Raw genomic sequence first — 23,094 nt, forward strand, 5'->3', positions numbered from 1 at the left:
CTGCTACCCCAGGAGTCAGAAAAGAATGTAGCCACACCTGTTCTGGTAAAGTTCTACTACCCACTATCCTCCGAGACCCCAAACCCCCCTCTGACGTAGCAAAGACTCCTAAACCTATATAAACCCACGAAATAGGAGAATAAACGCTTTTCAACCGTCTGCCATATTGGCATCTGCGTGTGTTGATTAGCCCGAGTGGCTTGGACGAGACCAGGCCGCCGTGCTGCCTTATCTGAACCAGGCTCCGGGTTGTCTTTCATAAAGACAACATACACTACAATTTTAATCCTTAATCTCCGAATGAGAACGACAAAATAGACACATGAATAATCAGGCTTGAAGTACAGTGTCTTATGCTATACTGCCAGTCTAATTCTACAAATTATATTTATTTTTCATGTTTCTTTCCAAGTGGAAAACGTTACCCATGGGAAATAACCTAAACATTAACTTCCTTTAAAAATTCTTTATATTTTTTTTAAAACCCCTCAACTATTTTGCATTGGATCTTAACATTTTTGATCCCCATCCTGCCTGTTTCTCTTATTTCCACATCAACAAGCAGAAGTGTCATGATTTAAAGAAAATGTAGGGATGTAAGACAGAAGGACATTAGAAACAAAAATAAAAGAGATTAACAACTCCAAAATATTATGCTCCCCTTTTTTTAAGATTATTGAAATTTACTAATAGAGGCTGACATCCTATTAATAGCATGGGTAATAAATAGAAGCTAGGAATGGAGACCAAAAGCAGCATCCAAACTTGGAGATCAGTAGAGACCAGTAATAAACCCAACTGTGCCTGGAGCCTCATCAGCTGTACCCATCTCCCCATGGAAGAGCAGCAGGTCTCAGCAACTTCCTGTGGTTTCTTCACCATTAATATGTGGGAAGTAATATTGAAGCCTCCAGAACTTTTGACCACTTCTACAGACACACAGAAATGCAGCACAAGGTGCTATAAATATGGAAATGTTCTCTGCTCAACCTATTCTGATTACTACTGGTACCTTCCACTTGCTCCACAACTAAAATGGGCCAAAAATCAACCCCCACCTTATATCAATTGCAAGCAGAAATTCCAATAAAAATTACAGAGGTCAGCAGAAGGGTATCTGGTGCCCAGTGAAGCCCATTATGTCTTCCTCATTACATCTTTAATTTCTTTTGTTGTCATAACAGCTGGAAACCCTTGGCATCAACAACCTACTTAATATATTTACACCACAAATTGACCACGGTGAAATGTAATTTGTTCCTCAGAAGCCAACACAATAAATTAAGCTCATAAATAATAATTTTCATTTCTACTGTAACCTCACAGACACAACAAAATATACTATGATACATGTTCAAATCAGTTAAAAGTAAGAACTAGATGTGATTCGATCTTGATATTGTCATCAAGTCTGGAATTTAAAAATGCCTGAACTATATTGCTAAGCATGTTAATTTAAAATACTACCATGTCAAATGGGAAAAACAGAGAGACTGGTTATCCTGCTACTCTGGAAGAGGAAAAGGCCCTGTGGAAAAACAGAACAAAATACAGGCTCATGAAATTAAGAGTTAGTGTCATACAATTCATTTCAATGAGGCACAAGTTACAAGTTGCCAACAGCTGGGTTTTATGAACCCTTAAGGCTGACCTAGGAGCTCATACTTATTATAAATCTACATTTTTACTGCATGTCAAATGGCTGCATTAACTTACCTCCTGCACATCATGGATACACTTGCATTTGGGTTCTTTTATTAAATCTGTGTACTTTTTTATGTCCCAAATCATTGTAAAAGTGAGCTATTACTATTGTCACAACACTGGTTCTAAGTTACCATTTTCTCTGCTTTATTACTAGTGGCGTCCCCTTCTAAAAAAATCCAAAAACACATGCAAACTGAGGTATATATAAGTGATAATTTTTAAGATATTTTAGAACAGATCAATTGCCATGATTTGGTGTTGATTAATTCTGTGCTTACTGATCGACTACAAAGTTTTTATACCATTCGTAAACTGAAGTTAATGTTTATGGACAGGCATGCATTGAATTAAAAAGGAACACTAGAATCAAATGAAAAATTATACTTTGTAGAATTTATGTCTGATTTAAACTGATCATTATTTCTGGTAATTAAGTGGAGAGCCAGTTACACTCTGACATGTTACCATAAGCAATGAAAGCAGCTTCAAACTAAAAATCTTATGCATAAGACTCAAATAGAAAAAATGCTATATAAATTCATAATTCATTCAAGTCAATATGAGAAGCAAACACTGAGACACCTTCTTTTAGGGTATTAGGCTATCTATAAGTGTAGATTACCTTATCACAAGATTAAAGGAGATGAACAGTTTCTGTCTACAGACAAAACCAGCTGGATTTGTTCCACTCTAAATGATTTTCATATATCAAATATTTGGCTACAACTGTTCTTTCTAGATGCAGTCTGCTTGGCAAAAGTTAATGCAAAGATCATGAAGCAGATTCAAATAAATCAGAGAGAAGAAAGTATAATAAAAAATATACCATCAACTATATACATGAAAAACAGTCAAGTAATATTTTGGTTTCATCCAATAAGAAAAAAAGAAAAAAAAATGCAATAAACAATGAACTCTTCTCCTGTATCACGGTTGGCTTGACATTTGGGGGTTGTTATGTTCATTTTCTGGAATGTTCTTGAAAGAGTGAACTGCTGGGGACATACCTAAAGCAATTCAACTATCTTCTGACAGCAAGATACAATGCTTTTGTCCTGTTTATCACTTCGGCTGTTGGACTCACCACTGGGTGATGGCAGAACCTCTGAACTCACAGCACATTGCACACCACTGGACATCTCAGGGCCTTATTTCTGCCAGCCCATAGAGCAGTTTGAGCTCACTGTTGCCATAAAATCCCAGGGCTCTGCAGGACAATCTACACTAATGAGTAACCTGGGAACACTTAAGAAACTTTCTCCCAAATACGTTCCTTGGTTTTTGAGGGTTTTTTTAAGAGAAAAAAAAATGGTATTGTCCAAGAACTAATTGATACCCAACAGCGATCTCAGATAAACATCCCAGTACTTCAAACACCACAGAACAGGAGCACAACAGTAGCACTGCAATGGGTGCAGAGTAAAATCAGGTTGCAGAGCAAAGAGCAGACCACAGATAGAACTAACAAAGTATTGAACTAAAGATCTAACACTACCAAATAGACTAGAACTGAATCAAACAATAAATTAAATTCATGGGACATACAGGAAAAGACAAATTAAAGAGGGATATACAGTGTTCCATAATCATTCTGAATCAAGATGGTAATAGCATAAATCAATAGAGGACTACAGGTAAACTCAGAGTACTTTGCGACCATTGACAACTTGACTTCCTTTCACTTTCTAGCAGAAGTGAAATGCAGTTATTTCACCTGAATACAAAGAGTCTTTTATGCTTAGCATAAACATGTAATGATTTCTTGAATTTAAGAAATTTTAAAAGGGAAGAATGGAAAAACCCATACCAAACTGTTTTATAGCATTTTTACGGGAAAATATTCTCTCAATCATTTTACAAGAATAAAAAAGAAGGGGAAGTTCTACATATCTGTCAGTTGTACTAAGAAATCCCTAAGCTTAATTAAATAGTTAACTCAGATAAGCTCTAATACTACCGGTCAGCTGCAGAAAGCACCCTTAAAGACATCTCTAAATATAGAATCTACATGTTTAACATAGAAATGGAGGTTACTGCACAGAAATGTATTTTGGAATATTAAAGCAGAAATTAGGTGTGTCATATAGGACAGGAAAGAGTAAAAAAACTGAAGAATTATCACATGCTAATTTAATTTTCAAGTCATAGAGTCCATTATATAGTCACTATCAGTGGTATAAGGTCTAAATTATATTATACTAGGAAAGTAACTTCTGAATTCAGACTGGGGAACTGAAAGATTTCAGCTGTCCGGTGACAGGAAGAAACTTACCCACTTAATCAAAGTCTCTTTGTCCGACACTCAAAAGTGGTCAGAATCTGGTATTAATATTGAAGGTCAAAAAATCAAATTAGATTATTTTTCAAAGATGCAAAGAATATCTACCCCAAAACCCAATGTGAGCAAAGGGATTGGAATATGCAAAATAACACACTTATCCAGTCTAGACATGACTGTAGAAACTCAAACATGAATAACTAAAGTGAAATTTTGCTTAATGGAGACATGATTGCATCCCTAGGGTATTGTTTGTCATGTTTTCACTTTCATCAAAACTGTTATGACTCCATTGTGCTGGTTTTGGCTGGGATAGGGTTAATTTTCTTTGCAATGAGTAGTAGGTGGCTCTGTTTCAGATTTGTGCTGAACACAGAGATGATAAGGTAGAGATGTTTTTGTTATTGCTGAGCAGGGCTCATGCAGAGCCAAGGCCTTTTCTGCTTTTTCTACAGCCTTGCTGGGAAGGAGACTGTGAGTGAACTTATAAGGGGAAACACCTGGGACAGGTGATCCCAACTTACCAAAGGGATATTTCCAACCATTTAGCATCATGCTCAGTCTCTAAAGTACAGGCAAGAAGGCAGAAGATAATTGGAGTGATGATATTTGTCTCCCCAGGCCAGCATTTACATGTGGTGGGACCCTGCTGTCCTGGAGATGGCTGAACACCTGCTTTCCCATGGGAATCAGTTATTTCATTCCTCACTTTGCTTAATGTACAGATTTTGTTTTCTCTACCAAAATGTCTTTATCTCAACTCTTGAGTTTCCCAGCTTTCACCTTTTCGATTCTCTCTCGGATCCCACTGGTGGGGGACAGAGTGAGCTGCTGCATGGTATTTGGTTGCTGGCTCGGGTTAAACTATGACCATAATTTAGCTGGAGGAAATTAGTGATTTCATTACATAGAATAACTGATTGGATCCGATAACTGAATCCAGAAATAATTCTACTACCAACTTATAACTTTAGGTAGGTTGCAATGAGGGTCTGCAAAGTAGACCATGACAGGAAAACCTGCCGTGACAGGCTTTGTCATGACAGATCATTTGTGTGAGATAAAACTGTTGTTTAGTAATATGAAATATTTCCAGTTTAGACAGGTGGACGTATAAGCATAAACTCCTTGATATCTGGGCATCATTCCAACTAAGGAAAAGATTGTTTCTAAAACAGGAACTGAAGTATTAATTTTTATAGCAGCTATCCCACTCTAAGGACAGTCAGCATTGGATACTAATTTTAAAAATACAAATTGCATTCTGGATTGTAGAAGGATCTTGATGGGAGGCAAAGACGTGACCTTCCTCACAACATCCATTTTGAAAACATAACTGCTTCCACAGACATAGTGTGAAAAGCTGCTTGTCACAATCTTGGTTTCAACACCATGCCATAAATTCCCCATGTCCCATTAGGGACTCTCACTCCATTTTCTTTTAACCAGAATGAAGCAGTTAGGCCATTAAATCATTTCATGGTTAAAATTAAAGTAAACACGAAATATCCTTCCCCTTTTAATTTTTCCTCTTTGGCAACTAGTCCTTAGCCACATGGCTCCACATTTGAACCATTGTCTACAGCCTGCTCTGAAGATGACATTCTGGATGGCACATTCAACAAAGTGATCCATGATAAGTATTAGAGACATATTGAAGAACTCACCCTACTTCCCTTCCCATAATTACTGACATAATGCATAATTACATTACATAATGCAAGAACTGACAGCTTCTTATGCCATTGTAATCTCCTTTCTTAAATATGTTAAGCAGTGATACAAAACCTTCATTTTTTAAATTTTTTTTTAATGTTATGAATTGTGGAACTGCAGCCACTTCCTTCCTTTTAAGAGAGTCCTTTGTATGCCTAAATCCCACAAAGAATAAGGCATCAAATTTAGAAGAACAGCTGAAAATGTCTTTTCTGATTTACTGAAGTTGTCACTGAAACTCATCAGCATTCTAGAGAACACTCTATTATAATTTTAAAAGCCCTGCAGCAGCACTAAGAAAACACCTCTAGGGTATGTATCCCTCCTCAATTGAACTATAAGATAGGTTATACAGAAACAGCAAGACAGCCACGGTCAGCTGTTCCTCCATACTCCCAGTGTAATAACAGACCACAGAAATCAAAAGAAAAATGGACATGTGGAATCTATTTGGAGGGAACAAAACTAGAAAAAAAAAAAAAGCAAAATAAGAAGAAAACCACCTCTCTAACCCTCACCAATCAATACCTAGAACTAAGAAAGAAGAAACAGAAGCTCAAATCTACAAGAAGGTGACTGAAGCACCGTGGGGGAAACTGGAAGCAGCCTCATACTCTTCTGGTGGGGGTGGTCACAGCTGTGAGACACACACTGTGTTGCTTTTAAATGCAGCTATCTTGCCCTGATCACTCCATATGGAACTATAAAATTTCAGTTTCCAAACAATGCATGAAACTCCTCTGATTGGCATATTTTGGATGCCTTTGAAAGAGGCTGCAAATTTCTAGTTCTTGGGGTAAGAAAAACAGCTTTAGAAGAATACATTTCCTTCTTGCAGTTAATAGTCATTAGCTATTTTACCAAAAGAAATACCAAAATAATATCCCATTACAATGATAGGCAGTAACATAATATTTCAAATTTTTCAAACAATTACCTTAAATATTTCCTGCTCTGTCCAAATTAATATAAACACATGAAGAAAATTAACTGGCTGGAACAGAGCAAGGGTGGCACTATGCACAACAAACAAAGACATTGTTTCACCTCCTGAGAGACAATAATGTGATTATTGGGCTTTTCTGGCAGTTTACTATGTCTGCCAAAGGACTGTGATTCTGAGGGTAGGGATCCGACAATTTTATTACATTAAGCTAATAGGAGTAATAAGCCAATTTCCAGTGTTTTACACAGATCTCTGTTTCATACTACAGAGTACAGCAGAACAGGTAGCATTACAGTTCTAACAGGATTCATAAAATCATATTAATAAATGATACCCAAAACAGTAGGGTTAAATCCTGTAACCATTCAGTATCTGTACCACCTTGCTAACAGAATCATGAATTTTCTTTCTGACAGTAAGAGTGCCAATCTATCTTAAAATTTTAGAAAGCCATTTCTGCTCCCCAGTGATAAACTGGTTATTGCAACAGTTGGGTTGGTGTGTAAATAACACTCTGATGTTAGATATCCTCCCTGCTCTTGAAAACATGGAAGACCTTTAAGCTTCAGCACTTTAACATATTCTCTGGAGAACTAATAGAGGAAATCACCAGGAAAAAAAATGTCCGGGTACTGGCTTCAATTGCACCTGAACAAAACTTTTTAAAGCCCCACAGTATGGAAACTGATTGTGTTTGGTACTGCTCTGGCAGTCCCTTGGAGGCTGAAGACATGATATTATGATTAATTTGCCCATGTAGAGAAACAAGTTCCACAGGTGCTGCTATAATTTAAAGTTACAGTGTCTGAATTTTGGATTTTGATTTTAAGACTGCTGTGATTCAGAAAGAATAAAGAAGAGTGGAAACCACGATTTTATTCTGCCTTTCAATGAGTTAAGGAAAAAAAAAAAAAAAAGTGGGGTGGATGGGGGGCATTAAATGTATCATTTCACTTTCACTCCCATAAAGGTTCACCCCAAATTTGACATGGTAAGATAAACTATTTATATATACGCTCCTAAATATTTTCAATGTCCAGCAATACAAAGAAGGCAATAATAAACCTGTATAATCTTCTGGTTTTAATTTTTGCAAAGGGTGTCAGCAAAAAATTACTGTGAAGTCTCCACATACTTTCAGTTTTCCATTTCTCAAGAATTAAGTCACTTGGTTTTGGAGTTGAATAACGTAGGATATTTAGTAGATTTATCTTCAGCTATGTTTGTAAAGCCATGCTGCTTCTCTCAGCTTTCTCCACATCTGTGCCACAAGCTGCAGTGCCCTCACATGGACACAGAACACCTAACAGGGGAAGGAGTGAAACCACCCAAACCTGGGGGAGCACATCATTGCATCCAGGACCCACCAGGTCAGATAGAAAGCCACGACAAGGGAAGAGCTCATAAACTCAGCTGACTGCTACCTGGCATCACTCATTAGTGTAAATGTTTAACTTCCTATCCAGTTATTACTGTGAAATCACAGAATTTTAGATAAAGGCAGTGTTTCAAATTTGTTCTGGGGGAGTGATTGATGGCCAAAGCTTCCTCTCAGAAAATTGTTAGGCTAATGCCTCTAAAGAAAATTTAAAGTTTACTATTAAACCTAGAACATAACAAAGTTATAGTTTAATAAAAACTTGCAAACTTACAGTAGAAAACAAGCACTGGTTTGGCCTCTTCCCTAAACTGCATATGTTGCACCTGTTACAAATTACCAGGATATCAACAGAAAAGGGTCACCTTTTATAAACATTATAGTTTTCCATTCCAGCTTGGCAATAATGCAATAACAGTTGTTTAGGAGTTCAGAATTTGAAAGTAATAATTTTCTACAAAAAACTAAAGTTACAAAAAGTTTAAAAATATTAAAGCACTTAATAAAACAAAGGGAGAGCACTAAAGTAATTGTACACTGAAAATCAAACAAAATGCTTTATGAAGTAACTATTACAGTTCTTGAGATAAGTAATGAACCCTCAATAGAAGTGCAAATGATAAAACAGTGTTCTGTAATTTATAATTTTTCCTGTGATCTGCATTATTATAAAAACATGAACAACTGGGCAGCCCTGAAGGTACAAAAAAGGTGATCTGCTGTTCGATAGCAAATCAATTATTTGGATCATATTTTCAATGCAGTACATTTAAAGCACCTCTCATTATACTTGGAATTATAAATATTTTTAAGAAAATTTTTGGAAACTGAAAGTTTCTGACATGATATCAGAAATAAATCTAATTACTCTGCTGGTTGAAGAGAGCATCTGGGACTTGGATGACTAAATTTAAGGCATTGGAGCAGCCTGTAAAAGGACAAACAGCTGCAAAGGTACAGGATATTTTGATCACAGTGTAGGCTGCTCTTGGGGAGTAGCACATGCAAATTCAGGTACAGTTATTCAATATGATAATTTCCATTTTGTGTTTTGGCATAGAGCAACACATATATACAAAGGTATTCCATTTAGACCTATATGTGTGTGCATGTGTGTGCACACATGCATATAAATGTGTGAAATATGGTAACTCTTAGACACTTGGCAAAATATTTCAGAACAAGGAGTGCAATCCTCGCAGTTTGAATCAGAAAGTCAATTGTCTTCACTTCCAGACTCAATCAAAAACAGGGCAAGTAAATCTCACCTTTAAACTTTATTTATGGACACTGATTTTATGTTTCATTTCAACATATATTTTGCAAACTAATCAGACATAGGGAAACTTAAATATTATTTTCTAGTAAAAAGTTCACATTAAAAAGTATAGCAATTTGAAGCACTACTATTCTAAGGAAAAGAACTTTAATTCTAGTAAAAAATTTACTGTCTCAGTGTGGGAAAATTACAACTAATGCTCAAGCATTATTCTTTTCGTGCACTGATTCTGTTTTCTACATTAAAATGCAAAAAGTCTACAGCAGGTGCTAATTATAAAAATAAGTAAAATGTAGTAAAGAAGTTAAAATTTTTTTTTTCATTTAATTCTATATTCAGGAGCCAAAACCAGATTCACTAATTGCAATTAAAAGACCTCTCTTTGCATGGAAATGAACCATTCTTGGAAACAGACTCAGAGAAGGTGGCAAAAGTTCAGATAAGAAAAGTATACTTAGAGTAGCCAAGTTGAATAGAAATATATTTAATTAATTGGAAAAAATATTAGGACAATTCTCTGCCATACACACACTTGAAAGACAAAACACTACACAGTTTTCCTTTTCATCTATCAAAAATATAAGATGTTCATAGGAAAGTATGGAAAGCACTGTAGGTTTAACTAATTTCCACATGTATAAAACCTAAACCTGCAGTACCTATGTGAGTTTTCATTCTTGTTATCTGAGATTCTTCAAACCACTTTAAGGAAGTCCCAATGAATTGCAATGGGAACCTTATTAGATTTGAAAGATTACAAATTATGGGGAATCAGCTAGAAAATTATGAAAGAGTAAAGAATGTTCTACAGCCCAAGGAGGTATTAATTCTGGTCTTTAAGTATCTTCCACTTTACTCAGCATTTACTCAGAGGTGGAACTTACAAAAAGATCAGATTTCTGGCACAGGACAGCAGATGGAAACCTGAGGCACATATTGGACTCATCTGGTTCTCCATAAGACATTAATTCCTAAGGAAAACATCTCCCACGAGCAGACAGGAAACCACATCAGACATCAAATGTCTTATAAGTGACATGGGGGTTCATTGTGTGGGAACAGAGCACTAAAAATATTACTCACTCTAGCATCTGCATCTAATTAAATTTGGATTTGAAGTTAAAGAGAACAGCAACATTTATGTCAAATGTGGGTTAGTCTGAACTTATTAAGCATGAAGCTTAGTTATAAAAGAGAAATGGGATTTTAGGTCATGAAAAAATTATATCCAGTAGACTCATCAGGAGACTGCAAACAATTTGTAAGACTCTTCAGATCTAACAGGCTCCCCTAATGTCCCCATGATATTACTTAAAACTGTATTTCTCAGAATAACATATCCTCACTAGATTAATATTTCCATCCCCCACTGGAAGCAATCAAGGTAAATGTTATGCTGTGGCATAAAAAATAACTTCGAAAACACCTTCAAGTACACAGAGCAAGTGATACTCCAGCAAAACCTTTCAAGCATTCCATGGAAAGACAGTATCAAGTAACTTCTCATAAACCATGACCTAGCCTTCACATGCTCCTCATATTGAAGATGTTCTGAAAAACAAACCAGGCAAGGCAGTTCAGCATGGAGTTCCTCTTACCTTTCAAAATCTGACAGAGAGATCAATTCTTTAGCCTGATCCCATTTCTGTAGCATATCTTATAAAGAATCACTGCAATAGATTAAGAGATATTCTGGAAATGTTGCAGGTAACTAGTTTAAATTCCCCAAATAAGAGCGTTTGAGTGTTGGGGCTTCATTGTTGTTTGGGTAAGGGGTGGTTTTGGGTGTTTACTTTTTAAACTAAGTACTGTCTCTGGGAATTTTGACATTCACAATTCTGTTAGCTATACACAAAAAAGTAGTTCTTAATCGCATACTTTTGAGAAGGTAGTTTCCAAATGTACTAAATGGGGAAAACATAGCTTTGCAAAAACATAAGTATAGCCTTTATTTGAGAAAAGCCTTTTCTTAAAACAGCAGCAATAAAATAATATTAACAACAGGGCATAGGAATTTAGCATGAATAACAAACTATAAAATGTGACTGGATCCTGTTACAAGATTAAAGTATGGTTCAAAACAGAAATCATCTTATGTAATCCATGCATCCATTTCTACAACACTTAGAGCAGAGGTCCTAGTGACCAAAATAAAGCTCTTAAACTGCAATATTTATTCTTACATCATCTCTGAAACTTGGAGAGGCAAATATTAATGCCATATTCCAAAAACAAAAAAAAAATCACTCTTTGAATGAACTACACAGGGCAGATCATTGTGGAACAGTGCAAAAATGGGCAGGACTCCCATGAACCCACTCAGTGCTGCTGTTACAGATCACCGGTGGCACGAGAAGATGGCAATCTCTGCCAAGGAAGTTTATTAAGATTCCTCTGTAAACAGGAATAATGCTGGCCAGGAAGTATTAGCATATGGGTTATCAAAGATTGTCTTCGGAGGGGCTTAACATTTTTGCTACACAAGCCAAGCCAGCCAAGACAGCATTTTCAAGCTGTTATCTTTTACTCCAGAAATGCATCTCCTGTTCTACTATTACCCTTTCCAATAACGTTTCAGCAAGAAAGACTTATTCTCTCTGGTTTTGTCATAGATTTTTCGTCTTTAGATGATGTGAAAACAGACAGCTTTCTCATCAAAGCAACATAAAGCTAAGTTTTAGACTATCAAACTTCTTTTGATCCTTTCAAACAATAGGACTAGAAAGTCGAACTGTTAAGCACTCCACCTGTCAAAAGAAGCTAGACTTGTATTTCATTTTAATGTAGTCTGGCTGGTACCTTAATATAATGTATCTTTAAATCCCCAAGAAATTCAGGTCAGGCTAGAAGAAGCACTACAGGTTAGCATCTAACACAAGCAATGCTGCAGTCACATTTAGAAAAACAAACAACTCTTGCCTCAGTATTGATGTCCACTAGCTATAGCTGGGAAAGATATGTTAAGAAAAGTGGCATCATCTGATGGTATACCCAGCAAGGTATCCTGCCACAATACTTGTTTGGCTTTCAGAGATATACAAGATCTCCTGTGGTGAAAACAGACAATATTACTTGAAAGGAAGAATTTGCATTCCTTTGTCTTTTGGCCAGCAGTAAAAATAAAATTAAAAATACTAAATACAGAAGCTTTATTACCAATAATATTGAGAAAGGAACCAGGGGAGTTTCCTCAGCTGAAGCAGTACAATGCCTATCAGAATCATGGCTGTAACCTAAAATGCTGGGCTATAAAACAGCTTTATCTTCTTCCCTATACTGTCTGTAGTGCTGCAATTTAAACCGGCTACTTAACCAGAATACAGTCAGAGGATTAATTCTGGAACTCAGAAATATCACAGAAATGTTCTGTTTTTTTGTATTTATAAAGCCATATGCCTAGGACTGACTTATAATTAATTTTACCCAGTCAGCATACTGAAAATAGTGGGAAAAAATATTCTGGTCTCAAAATAGAATCTCCATTTAAAGCATCATATGCTCTAAAGAGAGCTTGTCTCCAAACATGATTTTTTCCTTAGACCAATCTAGAAGACACACGGTCCTGGCTCAAACACATAAGATGTAAACCCTGTTGGTGAAATGATCTTCCCGCATTTCTTGCCTTTCCAGAAGAAGACTTTACAAAACAGTGTACTATTTAGAAATTCCCAATGCCAAAAGAAAAATACTAGAACATCAAATAATATGTTATCAATAGCCTGACAAAGTGGTGAGACACAAAGGAAGAGGGATCAGTAGAACCCTATTGGCAGAAATGCAAAACCTCCTTACAGAGACAAGAAATGATGGATTGCAAATTATTTCCTATTACTAAGTGCTTTAATTACAATCAATTTAGCTTGTAACATCAAGAACTAATTTGACTGGCACAATCATCACTAAATGATGAAGGTTTTTAATTGAAAATGTTATATTATTCCTCACCACAGTATAAATGGGAAATAGATTGATTAAACTACCTAAAAATATTAGATGAAAAAAAGAATTAAAAATGTCTTTGTCACTTGCTCGTAATGTTAACTAACCACTCGTACATCTACTAGAGCATGGGGATCCTGTTTCAGTCCAAGAGCAATGACTCTTCTGGGAAAAAAAAATTGCTGCTGAAAAGATTCAAACTTCCAGTCTTCTCCTTTTCTTATATAATGCCATTATGAAGATTACAATGAAACCTACTTTTTCTCTTGGGGACTCCTACATCTAATTTAAAGAGTTAAAATTGACATTACTGTACCACAAATGTCTAGAAAAGCCATTACTTCAACAAAAACTACCAAAGTCATTCTAGAATACAAAAATGGGCAAATATGTTCTATTGTTCCAAACATACACAGCACCTTTTTTTTTCAGCGAAGTGTTTTTAAAGGGGTCGCTGATTTTTCCTGCACATCCCAAATTTTAGCATTAACTGAAGGCCTTTCCTGCAGAACAGAAGAGAAATGCACATCAGGTAAAATATTTCTCTATGGATATGTAAATGCAGCAATAATCTCTAATCATTAAAACCTATATACCTCTAAAGTTTGTTTAATCTTTTAATTAATTATTAAGTATTTCTATTACCTAGATATAACATCATACATCAAACAGTAATAAAGGAGAAAGCACACTACATGATTGTTGAGGAAGTTGTTAAAATGCAAGAGAATTTTTACATTTTCCAATAAATATAAGCTGAGTACAACTTTTACAGTAAATAATTTCTTTTATTTGCCAGAAAAACACACACATATAATGAAAGTAAAAATAGGGAGCTTTTATAGTAACACTCAAACTTCTGGTAGGCTCTTGACAAAAATACCACTAAAATAAGCTGTGTTGATTTTAAATTGCTGATATAGAATGTACACTAAGTACTTTCTCTTAAAATTTAAATACTTCACTGGACATTTACAAAATACTTTCTTTAAAATTATAACTGACATTTTCTGATAGTCAAAAGAAGACCTAAAAGAAGAAAAAAGGAAATGTTACTGTAAAATAAATAGAAAGGAAGTAAATCAAAAAGAGTTCTGCTCAAACAGCTGTTACCAAAAGCTTGTGGAAATACACACACTGAAAAATTATATTAATAGCAGCTGCAGATGGTTTTAAAATCCATCCATCCATTACAGCTAAATGGGCTATGTAAAACTGTTGGTAACATCAAACAGCAAAAAGTCACGACAGTAACAGAGCCTCCGTGCAGCAGCAGCAGCTCCTCAGAGAACAAAGCTCTGAATGGCTGATGGAAGTGTGTGCTACCACAGCTCGTTGACTCGAGCCTGAGTATTTGACCATGACTCTTTGGCATGTACACTTCAGCCTCAGATGAGTTCAGCTACATTTCAGAGGAGTAAAATAATTTATGAATATGGCTGGTATTGAAAACTTCTGCAGCTTCCAGTTCATAACCTCATCTTTACATCTCATAAATTGACCATTATAAGAAATGATGTAGCTACAAATTTCCATTCTTGTTCTCTGTGGAATTACTTGCAATTTTATGTTATTATCCTTATCACAATGTACATTGCATAAAACAACATTTATGCTGTAAATTATTCTGATGTCCTAAGAGAAGTAAAATGTTTAAAATCTACCACATTAAAAAAATTTCCTTAACTATAGTTTAGGGTTGGAAGATGTACATGTGTTTGTTTTTTGGTTACGATTTGGTTTTCTTTGTTTGGGTTGTTGTTATTGTTGTTGGTTTTGTCATTCCTTTGAGAATAAGAAAATCCTCAAACTAAAATTCACAGAAAAATTAGCTCAAGCAGACGTGCAGGTATTCTAACAAACCATTCCTGTGTAAAAGTTTGGGGAAAGAAACATAGACGACTATTCCATTTGCAGTCCTAGAAACATATTAATATAATGATAGCTGTCTTTAGAATTTTATGACAGAAGATCTGCTAAGAAGACAAAGTTTAATATATATTACAAGCCAAACAATCAGAAATTATCAGATTAAATTTATTAAATGATAAAAGTCCCCAGACAACCAAGTTTTACACCACAGCTTTTCAAAAGTCTTAATTGAATATGCAATTGATTCTCATTAGGGAGCTGTGGCTAAAGGAAGAGAAGTACCACAGTTTTTGATGAAAAAACTGCTGAACTGCTTAGACTGCTGAAAATGAAAAAGTGAATTACCTGTCAGATTTGGAGTGTAAATGTCAGAGAGGCAAGCCACGACACATGAAACCTGAGTCCTATATCCTTCACTCAAGTTCTGGTTGCCAGAAACTCACTGCAAGATTCTGAGCGAGTGAGGATACATGAATGTTTCATATTCCACACCTGCATTTGGGCTGGCTGAGAACATTTATTTAGTTACTAATTTCCCCAATGGTATTACAAATAGGTGAAAATATCTGCTGGACTACTGGATAATTTGCCAGATGAGAGGCTGATATAAACTATTTCTTACTGCCACAGTGCTCTCCCATAAAGCAGATGAATAAACAGTTCATAAATTAAACAACTTAAAATGTACTAAAGTTTTTAAGTGGTTTCACTGTAATCATTGGTGTATTAGAAATGTCAAGGCAGCCATAAATTCATGATAATTAGCCATGAAAAACAGGCTAATTTAAATGCAGTTATTAAATGTTGGGAAAAATAGTTAAATGCTAAATATTAAAACCCAGGTCTCTAACCTAGAAACAGAAATTTGGGTTTCAGTCTGTAAGCTTTGCAATAAGAGATACAGAAGGTTTCAATTCCCGAAGAGCATGGCTCTATCTTGCTTCCTTGAATTTACTCTGAAGGAAAAAAATAAATAAAGGAAAGGTGGCAACATCCAGAGTCCTAAGATATTAAGATTAAATTCAATACGTTGTGAAGGAGAATTACCTGGGCTCTAGTCCACCTGATTTTTAAATAGGCCATTCATCAGTATAAATCTCCATTAATTCAAAGTTAAATGCTAGTTTAAATAAGTTTCTTTCACAGATAATTTCTATTTACCACTATGATAAATTCTATTCAGAAATGTTATTGCTAAGAAGCAGACATTCATCAGCAACGTGCAGCATTCTACAGCAAACAAAACCATGAAGTGATCGAAAACTCACATTGTGATTGTGTTTGAAAAGAAGTCATTGAACACTTTATGAAAGAGCAGATTTCCAGATTTAGAAAGCTCCTACTTCAAAGTTATCCAAATTTTAAATAATCTTTTTTTTCAGGTCTTATCTTTATTGTACCTTGAACATTTTTTTGTTTGTTTGTTTTCAGCTTTGGCAAACCTGCAGTGAGAGGACAGGTCATTTTGCAGGTTGATATGTCAGCTTCATGCTTAAATACTCTAAAAAGCATAGAGATCTTAAGCAATAATTTCCTGGTTACAAAAAAACACTGTTTATTCTCTTAACTCAGTATGAAAACAGAGTTAGAGAACCCAAAATCTATAAATTTTCTGAGGCAGAGACATACTTAGAACTGTTGGACAGAGATTTGGTCCCTTCAGAAGGGGAAAATAAATACACATTTAAAAAGCAAGTTCAGACTCATTGCTATCCTTTTCCAAGCACCAGAGTGATTTTTTAAATAAATTTGAGCAAGCATTTACTAAGTAGCGGGATATCATTTAATTAGAGCATATTATTACCTGTTTTTTAGGTTATGCATGCCAGTAAATTAAGAAGTCCAACCTCAAACTGGTAGAAATCAGCAGCCCTTTCAAATGCTTTTTTGTGCTCTTGTGAGAGGCCAAGCTACTGATGCAAGTCCATTGTTTCCTTTTGCTGTATTATTTGATCTGAGCTCTTTAATCTGAACTGAAAGAGGTAAGCAGCATCTTACAAGATCTGACCCTAAATGTTTTCCTAATCTCCATCTATCCAGGAGTTTACTCATGATATGAATGCTGATTTGAGTTATACGTTTTCAGCACCAGGAAAGAGGTTCTAACCAAATTTGGCAAGAAATTTAATAAGCATTACAGTTTAATTAGCCTGTTTATTTTCCATTATAGCTCCACATGAGACCAAAACACACAATTAAGGAAGATACACAAAAATCTTCCAACCAAATGATTCATCATCACTCTTTAATGAGAATATTTTCAAAGACAACTTTTCAAAAGTTAAGCACATTTACCAGAAAATAATGACCATTCCTCCAAATCTTTATACTAATAATATTGGAAGTATATCTAATATTATAAGCAGGAAAGAAGAAATGCATCTAGCTGGTTTTGACAAAAATCTGACAGCATATTAACAAAAAGTTTTCTTTGATAAAATAGCATGTTTATTATAATACAAAAACAAAGCTGGTTTAGCAAAGAACAGTCAGAAAATACATTGCACAGAAAAGGGAAAGATTTGTACTCTGGAAAAAGGCTCATAGAATGAAGACAGAGAAGTGAAACAATGAAAAGAATGATGCTGGAGAGGAAAATAGGATAGGAAGAAAACAACAGAAGGAGAAAAATGTTGTTGAAAGGATTTATGTTCAAGACTAATACCACACAATTTTCTGGGAATATCTTAGCATAGTTTTCAAATTTGGGCTAATTTACATAGGCTGGAAATGCAGAATTAAAGCACATTTTCTTTCAATCTCCCTCCCTAAGTACAGTATGAATAAAACTGAAATGAATTCTTTGATGTGCAGGAGAGAAAATGCCAAAAGGTCAAGAGGCAGCTTCATTGTAACTACTTCAAAGAACACTATGCTTCTGTGTTTTCTTTTACAACATAATATTAATATTACATTTCTCTTTTAGAAATGGGCCATTCAGCATAGTGATTGCAAAGTATCTACTGAGTAATGGGAAAACATGCTACTCCAAGTTCCTGTGTATTTACAAAACAGTGTGAATCTATGACCATTTTCATCCAAGATTCTGGACTACAAATTCTGTAAGAAAAATGAAAAAAAGTGCTGAGAGTATTTGACAAAAATCCAGTATATGTTTCAAATCCTCCCACCTCATTCAGCAGATAAATTCAACTATGCTCCATTATAAGCCTGAAAATCTGATACACTGGTCTTCTCCATAAAACCAGAATAAATAAGTCCTTTATTGTGGATATTTTCTGCCCTTCCTTCACCCCCAAATAATTGCTTTCTTTAATGCTCTCTTCACCAAAAATAAATAGAGACTCAGCTTAAGCTGAAATAGAAGCTGAACATGGCTTGAATCTCTTTTTTTCTCCCCCACAGCTCATCCAGGGTGCCTGTGTGTAGAGCCCATTAGCAGTGCATGAAAGCAGATAGCTCAAAGCCCACACAGTTATTCCTGGATTTAAATACAGATTGGAAATGAATGTCCTGTGGATAAATGTCTGTGAAAAACAGAGAGGAGAATAAGTGCTTGGGAGATTAAGAGATTTACTTTAACCTCTGTGAAAGCTGAACATTTAAAGGGCAGGAATTCTTCATTTTTCAATCAGCAAATTTAAAGGGGCAGAGATTTATAAATTATCTCAGCAACTAATTAAAACCCTGTGTCTGTGTGCACACGTGCATGCGTATACAGACTTTTATAAATCAGCAGATGTATATTACTAACAGATTATGGGACTATTCGGGTCAGCAACATTAATATAAATGTTAGATTTCTTAATTTGTTTAAATGGCACTTTGGCTAGTTCATAAAATCATTTCAGCTGGTAAAAACCTTTAAGATCATTGAGTCCAACAATTCTCTGTAATTTATCATGATCTCTGGTTGAATTGAAGGGAAATAATTTCTTCTTATTACTAGAACAATACATCCTCAATAAAAAAAAATCAGCTACAACTTGTTTTTACAATTCTCCTATTTATGCTTGCTTGGTCATTTTTATTACCTGTTACTCAAGGGAAACCTAAATGTAGACATGCTGAGGAACTGCCATGACAAGCCTGCCACATGTTATTGCCATTTTCTTGCCCTATTCTTCCCTTTAAAGCAGGAAAATTGAAAGGACACAGAAGTTCAAATGCCCCAATAACAAAGATTTGCTTCACACCAAAGGTTAAAGATAATAAGTCACACCCCTGAAAATCCTGCTCTCCAAACAAGATGAGGCCATGCACGGACAACAGCATACACTGAATGATTAATCCTGGTCATGCTTTGCTATTTCTGAAATTATGAACATTCAGGAACAGCAATACACAAACAAACCCCTGAAGTGGAAATGTGACTGCTGAATATTGCTCACCCTGCTATTTTGCTTGAGTGCTGTGCATCAGAAAGGGTATCCAGACCTAGGAGACTCTCAACATTCTCTAAGACCAGAGTCACCAGCTTGCCTACCCTTCATCTGTCCCTGTCCTACATTGCTCCCTTTCAAACTGTAGCCAAGGGCAATATTCTCATAAATATCTTTGATACAGCAAATCCCTAAGGATTCTAGCAGTGAGATTCATGTAAAAAATAAACACAATCACATTCTTATGCATCTGATCTCACCTCCCAAAGGCATTTAAAAAATCACAGATCAAGGCCCCAAGCATTTACTCAGAAAAAGCCCTTCCAGCATTTGCCAGCAGCAGCTTCAAACACCAGTGCGCTGCCAGGTAAATTAAATACCCACCAGGGCTTTTTTCACTAATTGCAAAAAGCCAAGGATGTTAGAATCTACCATACCTGTGGGAATATTAAGTCTTGTATGTTAACAACCACTGAACAATAAAACCTCGTTGCTTTGATCTCCACAAAGAAGAAAAGGAATAAAAAATGCTTGTAAACCTCTGAGCAATTCTATAAACATCATGAAAATATAGCTGCCAACACTTTCAGTATTCATACAAGGAGTTTGTAATGAAGCTGAAAGGGAGCTTCTGAGGGAATTACTTGTTTGTGATTTAATATGATAGAAAGTTATATCTGAATGCCAAGGTTCATCAACAAAGAAAAGCAAAGAGGAAAAATGGCTGCATATTACCAGGTGAATTTAGAAAAAAAACCCAAACAAACAACAACCTCAAAGCAATAAACCTTATTTTTAATTTTTGATGTCACAGTTATTTTGTGCTATTCATAGTATTATTCTAGGGTCTTCATATTACTTTTGCCTTACACAGTGATAAGGGTAACAGAATCCCCATCTAAAGGACTTGCAACACAGCAAATATAGTATTACCATATGGTATTAAAAAATTCAATCAGGATCTAATTAAACTAGTGACAGAAGAACAACTGATGATACTGCAACACAAAAATATGTTATGGGTCTTTTCATACTATAAGAAACTTTTTCTTCTAGTAAAGTACAAAGAGTGAGGTACGTTTCTATAAGAAAAAATCCAAGGCTCACCTGAGACTTTCTGTGGAAGGAGACCTGGATTCCACAGAGGAAATATGTGATTAATTGCTCAGTACTTAAGTATTGGTTTCTTGAGATCAGGATTGAAGGCACATGGTATTTCATGTTCGGACTCAGGTGTTTATTATTTCTTACCTATGTTACAGTCTCACTACCATGAGTTTGGCAGCTTTTTCATTAGTAAGGCACAAAATAGCTAACTAAATCTTGTTACAAGGTCTTTTAAAAGTAAACTATCCAATGAAGAAAGGAAACCTAGATTATTTTCCCTTTTAACCCACTAACTGATCCCCCAAAGTCTGCAATGCAGACTTTTCTGTCCAATCACAAAACATCGCCCAAACCCACGAATAAGAAGTAAGAAGGTAAAGAACAACCTGCCTCCGCCCTAAAACCTCCATCTTCATATTTATTTCTATATTCTAAAATCTCAAACTCTAAGTTTTCCACTCTGTCATATTACAGACCTCTAACCAACAATACAGCCATAATCCCAGTGCTATTAATCAATTTTAAAAGCCTGTTCCATGACCTCAGGTCAAATGCAGTGTTCTCTTGTGGCTCTGTGCCTTTGAGCACAGGAAGTTTAAAATTCTCAGTATCCAGGATTCCAACACTTAAGTGTTAAAAAAATAAATAAATTGGGATAAACCTTTCTTGTGCTGCGTCAAGTGTGAAGGTTGGTTTTGCATTGTGTTGTCTTGCTACTATATATATGGGGTAAAAAATACAATGCAGAAGTGTCTTTTCTTAAAACACAATTCCAATTACTAAGAACTTTTTTAAACTTTTGTAGCATGAAAGCATTATTTTCAAAGTCTGGATTTAAAAAAAAAAAAACAAATCAGAAAATTAAAGTATCAATGAATCCAGAAAGTTCAGAAACACCACAACTGAAGTCTTTAACCTGCTCAAAATCAAGCAGTCCTCAGATAAGCATTTCACTGAAGCTTTCCTCAGATAAGAACTGAATTCTTTTCCCAAGGTTCCTTGAAGAAGAAGGAGGAAGAAATGAGAGAGTGGGAGATCTGGGGAGAGTATTGGGTTTGTGCATATGTCTTTTGCTTTGTCAGCTTGCAATGAAAGAACACTCCAACTTCTGATGGGCAATTTGCACCAAAAGGAGCCCACCATCTGAGTAGGGAATGTATGTACCAGGCACTCAAATTAATGTGACATAAGAATTCTATGGAAATTTATGCTAATTTCCCTAATGGCTTCAAGATAGTCAGGAAACAAAATATATTCTAAGTTTTGTCGAGTTTTCAATTACTTCAGCATGCAAGAAAAACACACCCTCCCCTATTCTGTAGTTATCCCCACAGTTGTTTATTTACTCATTGTAATAATTTCCTATATTTGTTTTTACCTCTGCCAGTTAATCCTATCCTATAAAAACAAATTTTCATTACTAATTTTCTGATCAATTCAGGAAAAAAAAGAACTGACTAACCCCATTCAAATCCTACTACCTCCTTCATTAGCCAGTCTCCTCATGTTGTAGCATTTCATTCTAACAGAAATGTAAGTTGGCTCAGGAGCTCATGCCCCTCACAGGGTGTTGTGAAGGGCATTTTACTACCAAAGAGAGCAGTTGTGCACAGGAGTCAAGGCCTTCTGAACTTTTCTGTGAGATTAAACAGTATGAGCCTAACCTCACACATTGTTACAGCAAAATGGTCTAGTACGAAGCTGCTGTTGGCTGGATTAGTGCCTTCAGTATGGGTAATATGCCGTCTTTCCCATAGGGCTTCTTTGGGTCACAGAGGGTGTTTTTCAGCCTTGCACAGTATCAAGAGAAAAGGAGATATAGGCTCATTAATACACAAAATAAACAAACTGAGCTCATTTCAAAATCCTGCTGTGCTTTGTGTATATATTTGTCTGCACTGATTTCAAGAATGTTGCAAAATACTTTATCAAAGGAATACAAAGGATGAAGCAGGTATCATTTATTTTCATACTCTCCTTGTCTCTCTGAAGAAACTGTTTTATTAACTCACCAGCTCTGCCATTTTGTGTTTGCACATGCTGCTTCAGCCAGCACATTTGAACATAACATCTATAGCAGGTGAACTGTGGAGCATGGAGAGTTCTGTCAGAACACATTAACCAGAAATCCTCTGGATATCCACAAACAGTAAGTCAGGGTGACAAGTCTCTTTCTCGGTAACTTTGGGGGTCAGATGAGGTTGAATACTCAAGCTTTCTGCGATGACGCTACATAAAATTATCCACAAAAAGTGGACTTAAAGAAGTGGATAAAAATATCCACAAAAAATGGATAAAAAAAGTTAGCAGCAGAAGAAAGCAATATTATGAAAATCATTCTCCAAATGAAAAAGAGTGACCACAGAAAAGAATAAAAGTTTTGACTACAATATAGCAAAGATATCTTAATAGCACTGCATAGGAGCTATACCACTCCATATTCCATGAGGAAAAACAAGTCTTGCATATAAATGTTTCATTAACCCTATCAACAACTAACATAATTATAGAGATCTGGCAGAAATAATA

At 35.5% G+C, this 23,094-nt stretch overlaps 1 protein-coding gene and 1 long non-coding RNA gene across 4 annotated transcripts in view; one reads left to right on the forward strand and one right to left on the reverse strand.

Annotated features, from left to right (window-relative positions):
* The window catches only part of ZNF385D (zinc finger protein 385D), a 422,931-nt gene that overhangs the window by 303,328 nt on the left and 96,509 nt on the right, over positions 1 to 23,094 (reverse strand). The gene's annotated exons all lie outside the window — the stretch shown is intronic.
* Positions 280 to 21,228, forward strand: LOC140682631 (uncharacterized). Its single transcript, XR_012054569.1, has 2 exons — positions 280 to 17,097; positions 18,042 to 21,228. It is a non-coding gene; the product is annotated as an uncharacterized lncRNA (long non-coding RNA).

Source organism: Taeniopygia guttata, chromosome 2, assembly GCF_048771995.1.
Source record: "Taeniopygia guttata chromosome 2, bTaeGut7.mat, whole genome shotgun sequence".
In the NCBI taxonomy this organism is placed as follows: Eukaryota; Metazoa; Chordata; class Aves; order Passeriformes; family Estrildidae; genus Taeniopygia; species Taeniopygia guttata.